The sequence below is a fragment of the Scyliorhinus torazame genome, chromosome 5, assembly GCF_047496885.1.
Source record: "Scyliorhinus torazame isolate Kashiwa2021f chromosome 5, sScyTor2.1, whole genome shotgun sequence".
In the NCBI taxonomy this organism is placed as follows: Eukaryota; Metazoa; Chordata; class Chondrichthyes; order Carcharhiniformes; family Scyliorhinidae; genus Scyliorhinus; species Scyliorhinus torazame.
In genome coordinates, this window is record NC_092711.1 from 121,895,049 (window position 1) to 121,910,117 (window position 15,069).

At 45.8% G+C, this 15,069-nt stretch overlaps 10 non-coding genes across 10 annotated transcripts; all 10 read left to right on the forward strand.

Annotated features, from left to right (window-relative positions):
* Nucleotides 1-885: 885 nt before the first annotated feature.
* On the forward strand, nt 886-958 carry trnav-uac (transfer RNA valine (anticodon UAC)). The gene has a single exon. It is a non-coding gene; the product is annotated as a tRNA-Val (tRNA).
* A 1,455-nt stretch (nt 959-2,413) lies between these two features.
* trnar-acg (transfer RNA arginine (anticodon ACG)) lies at nt 2,414-2,486 on the forward strand. The gene has a single exon. It is a non-coding gene; the product is annotated as a tRNA-Arg (tRNA).
* Nucleotides 2,487-3,393: 907 nt separating this feature from the next.
* Nucleotides 3,394-3,466, forward strand: trnav-uac (transfer RNA valine (anticodon UAC)). The gene has a single exon. It is a non-coding gene; the product is annotated as a tRNA-Val (tRNA).
* A 1,910-nt stretch (nt 3,467-5,376) lies between these two features.
* trnaa-ugc (transfer RNA alanine (anticodon UGC)) lies at nt 5,377-5,449 on the forward strand. Its single transcript has one exon. It is a non-coding gene; the product is annotated as a tRNA-Ala (tRNA).
* Nucleotides 5,450-6,903: 1,454 nt separating this feature from the next.
* trnar-acg (transfer RNA arginine (anticodon ACG)) lies at nt 6,904-6,976 on the forward strand. Its single transcript has one exon. It is a non-coding gene; the product is annotated as a tRNA-Arg (tRNA).
* Nucleotides 6,977-7,883: 907 nt separating this feature from the next.
* Nucleotides 7,884-7,956, forward strand: trnav-uac (transfer RNA valine (anticodon UAC)). The gene has a single exon. It is a non-coding gene; the product is annotated as a tRNA-Val (tRNA).
* A 1,910-nt stretch (nt 7,957-9,866) lies between these two features.
* Nucleotides 9,867-9,939, forward strand: trnav-aac (transfer RNA valine (anticodon AAC)). The gene has a single exon. It is a non-coding gene; the product is annotated as a tRNA-Val (tRNA).
* A 1,455-nt stretch (nt 9,940-11,394) lies between these two features.
* trnar-acg (transfer RNA arginine (anticodon ACG)) lies at nt 11,395-11,467 on the forward strand. The gene has a single exon. It is a non-coding gene; the product is annotated as a tRNA-Arg (tRNA).
* A 907-nt stretch (nt 11,468-12,374) lies between these two features.
* On the forward strand, nt 12,375-12,447 carry trnav-uac (transfer RNA valine (anticodon UAC)). The gene has a single exon. It is a non-coding gene; the product is annotated as a tRNA-Val (tRNA).
* A 1,910-nt stretch (nt 12,448-14,357) lies between these two features.
* On the forward strand, nt 14,358-14,430 carry trnav-aac (transfer RNA valine (anticodon AAC)). Its single transcript has one exon. It is a non-coding gene; the product is annotated as a tRNA-Val (tRNA).
* The last annotated feature ends 639 nt before the right edge of the window (nt 14,431-15,069 follow it).

The window sequence follows — 15,069 nt, forward strand, 5'->3', positions numbered from 1 at the left end:
CTTTAACTCACTGGGTGGGACAGCTGATTCTTGATGCAGAGCAAAGTGAGCAGAACGTCTTCAATTCTCGTATCGAAAGTTGATCCGACATCTGCGGAAGATACTGGAACAACTCAGCGAGTCAGGCGGGATTTGTCGACAGGACAACACAGCTCGTCTTTCACCATCACTTTTCATTAAAACCGGGACGGGTTAGAAATGTCGGACGTTTTAACCAAGTCAAATCCCGGTGGGAGCAAACAGAATAACAGGAAAGCGCTCTGGCAGGGTGCAAGTCAGGAGAGATTAAATGAGACAAGGATTAGGGTTCCTTGGCCACAGAGTGAGGTGAGCATCGAATGAGAGAATAATTACACCACAGTATGAGGCCATTCCAGCCGCTGTGTCTGTGCCAGCTCTCAGCAACTACCGCCCGGATACAAAGACGAAGTGGAAACAAGATTCAAACCCAAATCTGCGATGGTAGTACACACAGAATGGGGGCAGCATTTACAGTGTGAGACGGTTGCACACACTATGAGTGTGAAAGCTGTATTGAGCCCAGTGGAAAGATGCGCTGCTGTTCCTCGAGTGTTTGTTGAGCTTCTTTGGAACATTTCAGGAGGCCGAGGTCCGGGAGGTCACCGTTCAGATGCAGCTCTCCAGTCAGTTCAATTCTCCACTTTGGCTCTGTGGATTAGATGGGTCACGTCCCTGTGAAGTTAACGCAGATCATGTTAAGTTCGATCTAATTTCTACATCTCGTGGTTTTATATGTTGAAACATCTGTTTTTGAAAGAAACAGCAGTCGACTTGTAATAAGTGGCCTAGCCTCTCAGCCTCACCATGCGAATCTGCAGCAACACAGTGAGGTTGCACATTGTACACGTCCGTTGATTGCCAGCTGTTTCTGTAGTGTAGTGGTTATCACATTCGCCTTACACGCGAAAGGTCCCCGGTTCGAAACCGGGCAGAAACATCTCGAACTTCCAGTTTAGACTGTTGCTGACTATTGCCGCAATCTCGTAACTGGTCTTCATCAACGAGGAATAGCAAAATGCATGCACCCGTCTGGTTGTGGTTATTTACGAAAGCCCTGCATTCTCAATTTAACTTCCACTTCAAGCAAAACATAACTTATCTTCAGGTCTGTAAAGTTCGATTCCTGATTGTTTTATAAGTTGAGACATCGGTTTTAAAGAAACGGCTGTCTTCTTGTAATAAGTGACATGGCCTCTCAGACGAACCATGAGAAGCTGCAGCAACACAGTGAGGTTGAACATTGCACAAGTCCAATAATTACTGCACCGCCAGCGGTTTCTGTAGTGTAGTGGTTAGCACATTCCCCTAACATGCGAAAGGTCCCCGGGGCCATACCAGGTAGAAACATCAAGTGCTTCTCATGTTGTGTGAGGAATGTTTGCACAAAGTCCTTTTGTTCCCCCATCTCGTATGTTCGAGGATTATGAGGTTTAGACTCTCATGAGCCACTAAAATAAATTCCACATTAAGTCACAAGCACTGAATTTTCGACAGGCAATGAGAAGAAAAGGACCTTCCTATTTTGGATATTCGGAGCTAGTTCATCCACAACAGAATTTCATGCATTTACAAATGCAGATAAACATACTTATTCACCATCTCAAACATGTCTAAATGAACGACAAATGCAACTTACTGCGGATGCTTCATTCTGAAACAAAAACAGAACATACTGGACAATCTCAGCAGGACTGACAGCCTCTGTGGAGCGAGATGGCAGCGGTCGTTCCGGGCCTGGGTGACTCTTTGTCAAAGCTGGAGAACTGGAAATGGGGTCAGATTCAGACTAATGTGGATGGGGCGGGGTTGGCGTGCCCTATTGGGCCTCGATAGAGTGGTCAGCAATAGGTGGAAAATGACGAAAATGTCTCGGACAGAAAGAAAAAGGGAATGTAAATGAGGCTAATCAAGGTGCTGATAGTGGCGCCTCAAGAGATCAGAATGTGTTAATCGCAGAAAGTAAGCAGTGTGTCAGCGAACAATTGGCGACAGGGATCAGATTGCTCAAGTAGGATGGTATGGGCTGGGGGAGGGGGGCAATGCTGAGGGTAAAACATATCAATGCAAGGAATTAAAATAAGATGATGGATACAGATGGTGGAGGGGGAAGAAGCAGATGGTGGAGGGGGAAGAGAGGTTACACAGTCTGATGTTGTTGAACTGAATAAAATGAAACATACAGAGAGCTGCCTGAATCTACTGGAATAAGTCAATAGAAGTAAGTGAATATCCACACATAGACAAGCTTTTAGAAAATGTCTTGATTGTCTCGGGAACGTATTGGTTCCCTGCTGTGTGAGCTCAGCTTCTCAAAGGAAACCCAATGTGAATGAATGCCGCCGAATGCGCCACAGAGGCTCAACAAGGAATAGCAAAATGCATTCACCCGGCTGGGCCAGTGGCGCAATGGATAACGCCTTTGACTACGAATCAGGAGATTCCAGGTTCGACTCCTGGCTGGCTCGGAATTCGAACTTTTGGCGTGCGCTTTAACTCACTGGGTGGGACAGCTGATTCTTGATGCAGAGCAAAGTGAGCAGAACGTCTTCAATTCTCGTATCGAAAGTTGATCCGACATCTGCGGAAGATACTGGAACAACTCAGCGAGTCAGGCGGGATTTGTCGACAGGACAACACAGCTCGTCTTTCACCATCACTTTTCATTAAAACCGGGACGGGTTAGAAATGTCGGACGTTTTAACCAAGTCAAATCCCGGTGGGAGCAAACAGAATAACAGGAAAGCGCTCTGGCAGGGTGCAAGTCAGGAGAGATTAAATGAGACAAGGATTAGGGTTCCCTGGCCACAGAGTGAGGTGAGCATCGAATGAGAGAATAATTACACCACAGTATGAGGCCATTCCAGCCGCTGTGTCTGTGCCAGCTCTCAGCAACTACCGCCCGGATACAAAGACGAAGTGGAAACAAGATTCAAACCCAAATCTGCGATGGTAGTACACACAGAATGGGGGCAGCATTTACAGTGTGAGACGGTTGCACACACTATGAGTGTGAAAGCTGTATTGAGCCCAGTGGAAACATGCGCTGCTGTTCCTCGAGTGTTTGTTGAGCTTCTTTGGAACATTTCAGGAGGCCGAGGTCCGGGAGGTCAGCGTTCAGATGCAGCTCTCCAGTCAGTTCAATTCTCCACTTTGGCTCTGTGGATTAGTTGGGTCACGTCCCTGTGAAGTTAACGCAGATCATGTTAAGTTCGATCTAATTTCTACATCTCGTGGTTTTATATGTTGAAACATCTGTTTTTGAAAGAAACAGCAGTCGTCTTGTAATAAGTGGCCTAGCCTCTCAGCCTCACCATGCGAATCTGCAGCAACACAGTGAGGTTGCACATTGTACACGTCCGTTGATTGCCAGCTGTTTCTGTAGTGTAGTGGTTATCACATTCGACTTACACGCGATAGGTCCCCGGTTCGAAACCGGGCAGAAACATCTCGAACTTCCAGTTTAGTCTGTTGCTGACTATTGCCGCAATCTCGTAACTGGTCTTCATCAACGAGGAATAGCAAAATGCATGCACCCGTCTGGTTGTGGTTATTTACGAAAGCCCTGCATTCTCAATTTAACTTCCACTTCAAGCAAAACATAACTTATCTTCAGGTCTGTAAAGTTCGATTCCTGATTGTTTTATAAGTTGAGACATCGGTTTTAAAGAAACGGCTGTCTTCTTGTAATAAGTGACATGGCCTCTCAGACGAACCATGAGAAGCTGCAGCAACACAGTGAGGTTGAACATTGCACAAGTCCAATGATTATTGCACCGCCAGCGGTTTCTGTAGTGTAGTGGTTAGCACATTCCCCTAACATGCGAAAGGTCCTCGGGGCCATACCGGGTAGAAACATCAAGTGCTTCTCATGTTGTGTGAGGAATGTTTGCACAAAGTACTTTTGTTCCCCCATTTCGTATGTTCGAGGATTATGAGGTTTAGACTCTCATGAGCCACTAAAATAAATTCCACATTAAGTCACAAGCACTGAATTTTCGACAGGCAATGAGAAGAAAAGGACCTTCTTATTTTGGATATGCGGAGCTAGTTCATCCACAACAGAATTTCATGCATTTACTAATGCAGATACACCTACTTATTCACCATCTCAAACATGTCTAAATGAACGACAAATGCAACTTACTGCGGATGCTTCATTCTGAAACAAAAACAGAACATACTGGACAATCTCAGCAGGACTGACGGCCTCTGTGGAGCGAGATGGCAGCGGTCGTTCCGGGCCTGGGTGACTCTTTGTCAAAGCTGGAGAACTGGAAATGGGGTCAGATTCAGACAAATGTGGATGGGGCGGGGTTGGCGTGCCCTATTGGGCCTCGATAGAGTGGTCAGCAATAGGTGGAAAATGACGAAAATGTCTCGGACAGAAAGAAAAAGGGAATGTAAATGAGGCTAATCAAGGCTAAGAAAGTTGCTGATAGTGGCGCCTCAAGAGATCAGAATGTGTTAATAGCAGAACAAAGAAAACAGTGTGTCAGCGAACAATTGGCGACAGGGTTGCTCAAGTAGGATGGTATGGGCTGGGGGGAGGGGCGCAATGCTGAGGGTAAAACATACCAATGGAAGGAATGAAAATAACTTGATGGAAATAAACAGATGGTGGAGGGAGAAGAGAGATTACACAGTCTGATGTTGTTGAACTGAATAAAATGAAATATACAGAGGGCTGCCTGAATCAACTGGAATTAGTCAATAGAGGTAAGTGAATGTCATACCCCTAGACCAACGAGCCCCGGGAAAGTAACAGAAGCACGCTGTTATTGCCATCGAAAGTCGATCTAACATCTGCGGAAAATACTGGAACAACTCAGCGAGTCAGGCGGAATTTGTCGACAGGACAACAAAGCTTGTCTTTCACCATCACCTTTCATTAAAACCGGGACGGGTTAGAAATGTCGGACGTTTTAACCAAGTCAAATCCTGGTGGGAGCAAACAGAACAACAGGAAAGCGCTCTGACAGGGTGCAAGTCAGGAGAGATTAAATGAGAAAAGGCCTAGGGTTCCCTGGCCACAGAGTGAGGTGAGCATCGAATGAGAGAATAATTACACCACAGTATGAGGCCATTCCAGCCGCTGTGTCTGTGCCAGCTCTCAGCAACTACCGCCCGGACACAAAGACGAAGTGGAAACAAGATTCAAACCCAAATCTGCGATGGAAGGACACACAGAATGGGGGCAGCATTTACAGTGTGAGACTGTTGCACACACTATGAGTGTGAAAGCTGTAAGAAACAGCAGTCGTCTTGTAATAAGTGGCCTAGCCTCTCAGCCTCACCATGCGAATCTGCAGCAAGACAGTGAGGTTTCACATTGTACACGTCCGCTGATGGCCAGCTGTTTCTGTAGTGTAGTGGTTATCACATTCGCCTTGCTCGCGAAAGGTCCCCGGTTCGAAACCGGGCAGAAACATCTCGTATTTCCAGTTTAGTCTGTTGCTGACTATTGCCGCAATCTCGTAACTGGTCTTCATCAACGAGGAATAGCAAAATGCATGCACCCGTCTGGTTGTGGTTATTTACGAAAGCCCTGCATTCTCAATTTAACTTCCACTTCAAGCAAAACATAACTTATCTTCAGGTCTGTAAAGTTCGATTCCTGATTGTTTTATAAGTTGAGACATCGGTTTTAAAGAAACGGCTGTCTTCTTGTAATAAGTGACATGGCCTCTCAGACGAACCATGAGAATCTGCAGCAACTCAGTGAGGTTGAACATTGCACAAGTCCATTGATTACTGCACCGCCAGCGGTTTCTGTAGTGTAGTGGTTAGCACATTCCCCTAACATGCGAAAGGTCCCCGGGGCCATACCGGGTAGAAACATCAAGTGCTTCTCATGTTGTGTGAGGAATGTTTGCACAAAGTACTTGTGTTCCCCATCTCGTATGTTCGAGGATTATGCGGATTAGTCTCTCATGAGCCACTAAAATAAATTCCACATTAAGTCACAAGCACTGAATTTTCGACAGGCAATGAGAAGAAAAGGACCTTCTTATTTTGGATATTCGGAGCTAGTTCATCCACAACAGAATTTCATGCATTTACAAATGCAGATAAACATACTTATTCACCATCTCAAACATCTCTAAATGAACGACAAATGCAACTTACTGCGGATGCTTCATTCTGAAACAAAAACAGAACATACTGGACAATCTCAGCAGGACTGACAGCCTCTGTGGAGCGAGATGGCAGCGGTCGGTCCGGGTCTGGGTGACTCTTTGTCAAAGCTGGAGAACTGGAAATGGGGTCAGATTCTGGCTAATGTGGATGGGGCGGGGTTGGCGTGCCCTATTGGGCCTCGATAGAGTGGTCAGCAATAGGTGGAAAATGACGAAAATGTCTCGGACAGAAAGAAAAAGGGAATGTAAATGAGGCTAATCAAGGTGCTGATAGTGGCGCCTCAAGAGATCAGAATGTGTTAATCGCAGAAAGTAAGCAGTGTGTCAGCGAACAATTGGCGACAGGGATCAGATTGCTCAAGTAGGATGGTATGGGCTGGGGGAGGGGGGCAATGCTGAGGGTAAAACATATCAATGCAAGGAATTAAAATAAGATGATGGATACAGATGGTGGAGGGGGAAGAAGCAGATGGTGGAGGGGGAAGAGAGGTTACACAGTCTGATGTTGTTGAACTGAATAAAATGAAACATACAGAGAGCTGCCTGAATCTACTGGAATAAGTCAATAGAAGTAAGTGAATATCCACACATAGACAAGCTTTTAGAAAATGTCTTGATTGTCTCGGGAACGTATTGGTTCCCTGCTGTGTGAGCTCAGCTTCTCAAAGGAAACCCAATGTGAATGAATCCCGCCGAATGCGCCACAGAGGCTCAACAAGGAATAGCAAAATGCATTCACCCGGCTGGGCCAGTGGCGCAATGGATAACGCGTCTGACTACGAATCAGGTGATTCCAGGTTCGACTCCTGGCTGGCTCGAAATTCGAACTTTTGGCGTGCGCTTTAACTCACTGGGTGGGACAGCTGATTCTTGATGCAGAGCAAAGTGAGCAGAACGTCTTCAATTCTCGTATCGAAAGTTGATCCGACATCTGCGGAAGATACTGGAACAACTCAGCGAGTCAGGCGGGATTTGTCGACAGGACAACACAGCTCGTCTTTCACCATCACTTTTCATTAAAACCGGGACGGGTTAGAAATGTCGGACGTTTTAACCAAGTCAAATCCCGGTGGGAGCAAACAGAATAACAGGAAAGCGCTCTGACAGGGTGCAAGTCAGGAGAGATTAAATGAGAAAAGGCCTAGGGTTCCCTGGCCACAGAGTGAGGTGAGCATCGAATGAGAGAATAATTACACCACAGTATGAGGCCATTCCAGCCGCTGTGTCTGTGCCAGCTCTCAGCAACTACCGCCCGGATACAAAGACGAAGTGGAAACAAGATTCAAACCCAAATCTGCGATGGTAGTACACACAGAATGGGGGCAGCATTTACAGTGTGAGACGGTTGCACACACTATGAGTGTGAAAGCTGTATTGAGCCCAGTGGAAAGATGCGCTGCTGTTCCTCGAGTGTTTGTTGAGCTTCTTTGGAACATTTCAGGAGGCCGAGGTCCGGGAGGTCAGCGTTAAGATGCAGCTCTCCAGTCAGTTCAATTCTCCACTTTGGCTCTGTGGATTAGTTGGGTCACGTCCCTGTGAAGTTAACGCAGATCATGTTAAGTTCGATCTAATTTCTACATCTCGTGGTTTTATATGTTGAAACATCTGTTTTTGAAAGAAACAGCAGTCGTCTTGTAATAAGTGGCCTAGCCTCGCAGCCTCACCATGCGAATCTGCAGCAACACAGTGAGGTTGCACATTGTACACGTCCGTTGATTGCCAGCTGTTTCTGTAGTGTAGTGGTTATCACATTCGTCTTACACGCGAAAGGTCCCCGGTTCGAAACCGGGCAGAAACATCTCGAACTTCCAGTTTAGTCTGTTGCTGACTATTGCCGCAATCTCGTAACTGGTCTTCATCAACGAGGAATAGCAAAATGCATGCACCCGTCTGGTTGTGGTTATTTACGAAAGCCCTGCATTCTCAATTTAACTTCCACTTCAAGCAAAACATAACTTATCTTCAGGTCTGTAAAGTTCGATTCCTGATTGTTTTATAAGTTGAGACATCGGTTTTAAACAAACGGCTGTCTTCTTGTAATAAGTGACATGGCCTCTCAGGCGAACCATGAGAAGCTGCAGCAACACAGTGAGGTTGAACATTGCACAAGTCCAATGATTACTGCACCGCCAGCGGTTTCTGTAGTGTAGTGGTTAGCACATTCCCCTAACATGCGAAAGGTCCCCGGGGCCATTCCAGGTAGAAACATCAAGTGCTTCTCATGTTGTGTGAGGAATGTTTGCACAAAGTACTTTTGTTCCCCCATCTCGTATGTTCGAGGATTATGAGGTTTAGACTCTCATGAGCCACTAAAATAAATTCCACATTAAATCACAAGCACTGAATTTTCGACAGGCAATGAGAAGAAAAGGACCTTCTTATTTTGGATATGCGGAGCTAGTTCATCCACAACAGAATTTCATGCATTTACTAATGCAGATACACCTACTTATTCACCATCTCAAACATGTCTAAATGAACGACAAATGCAACTTACTGCGGATGCTTCATTCTGAAACAAAAACAGAACATACTGGACAATCTCAGCAGGACTGACGGCCTCTGTGGAGCGAGATGGCAGCGGTCGTTCCGGGCCTGGGTGACTCTTTGTCAAAGCTGGAGAACTGGAAATGGGGTCAGATTCAGACAAATGTGGATGGGGCGGGGTTGGCGTGCCCTATTGGGCCTCGATAGAGTGGTCAGCAATAGGTGGAAAATGACGAAAATGTCTCGGACAGAAAGAAAAAGGGAATGTAAATGAGGCTAATCAAGGCTAAGAAAGTTGCTGATAGTGGCGCCTCAAGAGATCAGAATGTGTTAATAGCAGAACAAAGAAAACAGTGTGTCAGCGAACAATTGGCGACAGGGTTGCTCAAGTAGGATGGTATGGGCTGGGGGGAGGGGCGCAATGCTGAGGGTAAAACATACCAATGGAAGGAATGAAAATAACTTGATGGAAATAAACAGATGGTGGAGGGAGAAGAGAGATTACACAGTCTGATGTTGTTGAACTGAATAAAATGAAATATACAGAGGGCTGCCTGAATCAACTGGAATTAGTCAATAGAGGTAAGTGAATGTCATACCCCGAGACCAACGAGCCCCGGGAAAGTAACAGAAGCACGCTGTTATTGCCATCGAAAGTCGATCTAACATCTGCGGAAAATACTGGAACAACTCAGCGAGTCAGGCGGAATTTGTCGACAGGACAACAAAGCTTGTCTTTCACCATCACCTTTCATTAAAACCGGGACGGGTTAGAAATGTCGGACGTTTTAACCAAGTCAAATCCTGGAGGGAGCAAACAGAACAACAGGAAAGCGCTCTGACAGGGTGCAAGTCAGGAGAGATTAAATGAGAAAAGGCCTAGGGTTCCCTGGCCACAGAGTGAGGTGAGCATCGAATGAGAGAATAATTACACCACAGTATGAGGCCATTCCAGCCGCTGTGTCTGTGCCAGCTCTCAACAACTACCGCCCGGATACAAAGAAGAAGTGGAAACAAGATTCAAACCCAAATCTGCGATGGAAGGACACACAGAATGGGGGCAGCATTTACAGTGTGAGACTGTTGCACACACTATGAGTGTGAAAGCTGTAAGAAACAGCAGTCGTCTTGTAATAAGTGGCCTAGCCTCTCAGCCTCACCATGCGAATCTGCAGCAACACAGTGAGGTTTCACATTGTACACGTCCGCTGATTGCCAGCTGTTTCTGTAGTGCAGTGGTTATCACATTCGCCGAACACGCGAAAGGTCCCCAGTTCGAAACCGGGCAGAAACATCTCGTATTTCCAGTTTAGTCTGTTGCTGACTATTGCCGCAATCTCGTAACTGGTCTTCATCAACGAGAAATAGCAAAATGCATGCACCCGTCTGGTTGTGGTTATTTTCGAAAGCCCTGCCTTCTCAATTTAACTTCCACTTCAAGCAAAACATAACTTATCTTCAGGTCTGTAAAGTTCGATTCCTGATTGTTTTATAAGTTGAGACATCGGTTTTAAAGAAACGGCTGTCTTCTTGTAATAAGTGACATGGCCTCTCAGACGAACCATGAGAAGCTGCAGCAACACAGTGAGGTTGAACATTGCACAAGTCCATTGATTACTGCACCGCCAGCGGTTTCTGTAGTGTAGTGGTTAGCACATTCCCCTAACATGCGAAAGGTCCCCGGGGCCATACCGGGTAGAAACATCAAGTGCTTCTCATGTTGTGTGAGGAATGTTTGCACAAAGTACTTTTGTTCCCCCATCTCGTATGTTCGAGGATTATGAGGTTTAGTCTCTCATGAGCCACTGAAATAAATTCCACATTAAGTAACAAGCACTGAATTTTCGACAGGCAATGAGAAGAAAAGGACCTTCCTATTTTGGATATTCGGAGCTAGTTCATCCACAACAGAATTTCATGCATTTACAAATGCAGATAAACATACTTATTCACCATCTCAAACATGTCTAAATGAACGACAAATGCAACTTACTGCGGATGCTTCATTCTGAAACAAAAACAGAACATACTGGACAATCTCAGCAGGACTGACAGCCTCTGTGGAGCGAGATGGCAGCGGTCGTTCCGGGCCTGGGTGACTCTTTGTCAAAGCTGGAGAACTAGAAATGGGGTCAGTTTCAGACTAATGTGGATGGGGCGGGGTTGGCGTGCCCTATTGGGCCTCGATAGAGTGGTCAGCAATAGGTGGAAAATGACGAAAATGTCTCGGACAGAAAGAAAAAGGGAATGTAAATGAGGCTAATCAAGGTGCTGATAGTGGCGCCTCAAGAGATCAGAATGTGTTAATCGCAGAAAGTAAGCAGTGTGTCAGCGAACAATTGGCGACAGGGATCAGATTGCTCAAGTAGGATGGTATGGGCTGGGGGAGGGGGGCAATGCTGAGGGTAAAACATATCAATGCAAGGAATTAAAATAAGATGATGGATACAGATGGTGGAGGGGGAAGAAGCAGATGGTGGAGGGGGAAGAGAGGTTACACAGTCTGATGTTGTTGAACTGAATAAAATGAAACATACAGAGAGCTGCCTGAATCTACTGGAATAAGTCAATAGAAGTAAGTGAATATCCACACATAGACAAGCTTTTAGAAAATGTCTTGATTGTCTCGGGAACGTATTGGTTCCCTGCTGTGTGAGCTCAGCTTCTCAAAGGAAACCCAATGTGAATGAATCCCGCCGAATGCGCCACAGAGGCTCAACAAGGAATAGCAAAATGCATTCACCCGGCTGGGCCAGTGGCGCAATGGATAACGCGTCTGACTACGAATCAGGAGATTCCAGGTTCGACTCCTGGCTGGCACGTAATTCGAACTTTTGGCGTGCGCTTTAACTCACTGGGTGGGACAGCTGATTCTTGATGCAGAGCAAAGTGAGCAGAACGTCTTCAATTCTCGTATCGAAAGTTGATCCGACATCTGCGGAAGATACTGGAACAACTCAGCGAGTCAGGCGGGATTTGTCGACAGGACAACACAGCTCGTCTTTCACCATCACTTTTCATTAAAACCGGGACGGGTTAGAAATGTCGGACGTTTTAACCAAGTCAAATCCCGGTGGGAGCAAACAGAATAACAGGAAAGCGCTCTGACAGGGTGCAAGTCAGGAGAGATTAAATGAGAAAAGGCCTAGGGTTCCCTGGCCACAGAGTGAGGTGAGCATCGAATGAGAGAATAATTACACCACAGTATGAGGCCATTCCAGCCGCTGTGTCTGTGCCAGCTCTCAGCAACTACCGCCCGGATACAAAGACGAAGTGGAAACAAGATTCAAACCCAAATCTGCGATGGTAGTACACACAGAATGGGGGCAGCATTTACAGTGTGAGACGGTTGCACACACTATGAGTGTGAAAGCTGTATTGAGCCCAGTGGAAAGATGCGCTGCTGTTCCTCGAGTGTTTGTTGAGCTTCTTTGGAACATTTCAGGAGGCCGAGGTCCGGAAGGTCAGCGTTAAGATGCAGCTCTCCAGTCAGTTCAATTCTCCACTTTGGCTCTGTAGATTAGATGGGTCACGTCCCTGTGAAGTTAACGCAGATCATGTTAAGTTCGATCTAATTTCTACATCTCGTGGTTTTATATGTTGAAACATCTGTTTTTGAAAGAAACAGCAGTCGACTTGTAATAAGTGGCCTAGCCTCTCAGCCTCACCATGCGAATCTGCAGCAACACAGTGAGGTTGCACATTGTACACGTCCGTTGATTGCCAGCTGTTTCTGTAGTGTAGTGGTTATCACATTCGACTTACACGCGAAAAGTCCCCGGTTCGAAACCGGGCAGAAACATCTCGAAGTTCCAGTTTAGTCTGTTGCTGACTATTGCCGCAATCTCGTAACTGGTCTTCATCAACGAGGAATAGCAAAATGCATGCACCCGTCTGGTTGTGGTTATTTACGAAAGCCCTGCATTCTCAATTTAACTTCCACTTCAAGCAAAACATAACTTATCTTCAGGTCTGTAAAGTTCGATTCCTGATTGTTTTATAAGTTGAGACATCGGTTTTAAAGAAACGGCTGTCTTCTTGTAATAAGTGACATGGCCTCTCAGACGAACCATGAGAAGCTGCAGCAACACAGTGAGGTTGAACATTGCACAAGTCCAATGATTACTGCACCGCCAGCGGTTTCTGTAGTGTAGTGGTTAGCACATTCCCCTAACATGCGAAAGGTCCCCGGGGCCATACCAGGTAGAAACATCAAGTGCTTCTCATGTTGTGTGAGGAATGTTTGCACAAAGTACTTTTGTTCCCCCATCTCGTATGTTCGAGGATTATGAGGTTTAGACTCTCATGAGCCACTAAAATAAATTCCACATTAAGTCACAAGCACTGAATTTTCGACAGGCAATGAGAAGAAAAGGACCTTCTTATTTTGGATATGCGGAGCTAGTTCATCCACAACAGAATTTCATGCATTTACTAATGCAGATACACCTATTTATTCACCATCTCAAACATGTCTAAATGAACGACAAATGCAACTTACTGCGGATGCTTCATTCTGAAACAAAAACAGAACATACTGGACAATCTCAGCAGGACTGACGGCCTCTGTGGAGCGAGATGGCAGCGGTCGTTCCGGGCCTGGGTGACTCTTTGTCAAAGCTGGAGAACTGGAAATGGGGTCAGATTCAGACAAATGTGGATGGGGCGGGGTTGGCGTGCCCTATTGGGCCTCGATAGAGTGGTCAGCAATAGGTGGAAAATGACGAAAATGTCTCGGACAGAAAGAAAAAGGGAATGTAAATGAGGCTAATCAAGGCTAAGAAAGTTGCTGATAGTGGCGCCTCAAGAGATCAGAATGTGTTAATAGCAGAACAAAGAAAACAGTGTGTCAGCGAACAATTGGCGACAGGGTTGCTCAAGTAGGATGGTATGGGCTGGGGGGAGGGGCGCAATGCTGAGGGTAAAACATACCAATGGAAGGAATGAAAATAACTTGATGGAAATAAACAGATGGTGGAGGGAGAAGAGAGATTACACAGTCTGATGTTGTTGAACTGAATAAAATGAAATATATAGAGGGCTGCCTGAATCAACTGGAATTAGTCAATAGAGGTAAGTGAATGTCATACCCCTAGACCAACGAGCCCCGGGAAAGTAACAGAAGCACGCTGTTATTGCCATCGAAAGTCGATCTAACATCTGCGGAAAATACTGGAACAACTCAGCGAGTCAGGCGGAATTTGTCGACAGGACAACAAAGCTTGTCTTTCACCATCACCTTTCATTAAAACCGGGACGGGTTAGAAATGTCGGACGTTTTAACCAAGTCAAATCCTGGTGGGAGCAAACAGAACAACAGGAAAGCGCTCTGACAGGGTGCAAGTCAGGAGAGATTAAATGAGAAAAGGCCTAGGGTTCCCTGGCCACAGAGTGAGGTGAGCATCGAATGAGAGAATAATTACACCACAGTATGAGGCCATTCCAGCCGCTGTGTCTGTGCCAGCTCTCAACAACTACCGCCCGGATACAAAGAAGAAGTGGAAACAAGATTCAAACCCAAATCTGCGATGGAAGGACACACAGAATGGGGGCAGCATTTACAGTGTGAGACTGTTGCACACACTATGAGTGTGAAAGCTGTAAGAAACAGCAGTCGTCTTGTAATAAGTGGCCTAGCCTCTCAGCCTCACCATGCGAATCTGCAGCAACACAGTGAGGTTTCACATTGTACACGTCCGCTGATTGCCAGCTGTTTCTGTAGTGCAGTGGTTATCACATTCGCCTAACACGCGAAAGGTCCCCAGTTCGAAACCGGGCAGAAACATCTCGTATTTCCAGTTTAGTCTGTTGCTGACTATTGCCGCAATCTCGTAACTGGTCTTCATCAACGAGAAATAGCAAAATGCATGCACCCGTCTGGTTGTGGTTATTTTCGAAAGCCCTGCCTTCTCAATTTAACTTCCACTTCAAGCAAAACATAACTTATCTTCAGGTCTGTAAAGTTCGATTCCTGATTGTTTTATAAGTTGAGACATCGGTTTTAAAGAAACGGCTGTCTTCTTGTAATAAGTGACATGGCCTCTCAGACGAACCATGAGAAGCTGCAGCAACACAGTGAGGTTGAACATTGCACAAGTCCATTGATTACTGCACCGCCAGCGGTTTCTGTAGTGTAGTGGTTAGCACATTCCCCTAACATGCGAAAGGTCCCCGGGGCCATACCGGGTAGAAACATCAAGTGCTTCTCATGTTGTGTGAGGAATGTTTGCACAAAGTACTTTTGTTCCCCCATCTCGTATGTTCGAGGATTATGAGGTTTAGTCTCTCATGAGCCACTGAAATAAATTCCACATTAAGTAACAAGCACTGAATTTTCGACAGGCAATGAGAAGAAAAGGACCTTCCTATTTTGGATATTCGGAGCTAGTTCATCCACAACAGAATTTCATGCATTTACAAATGC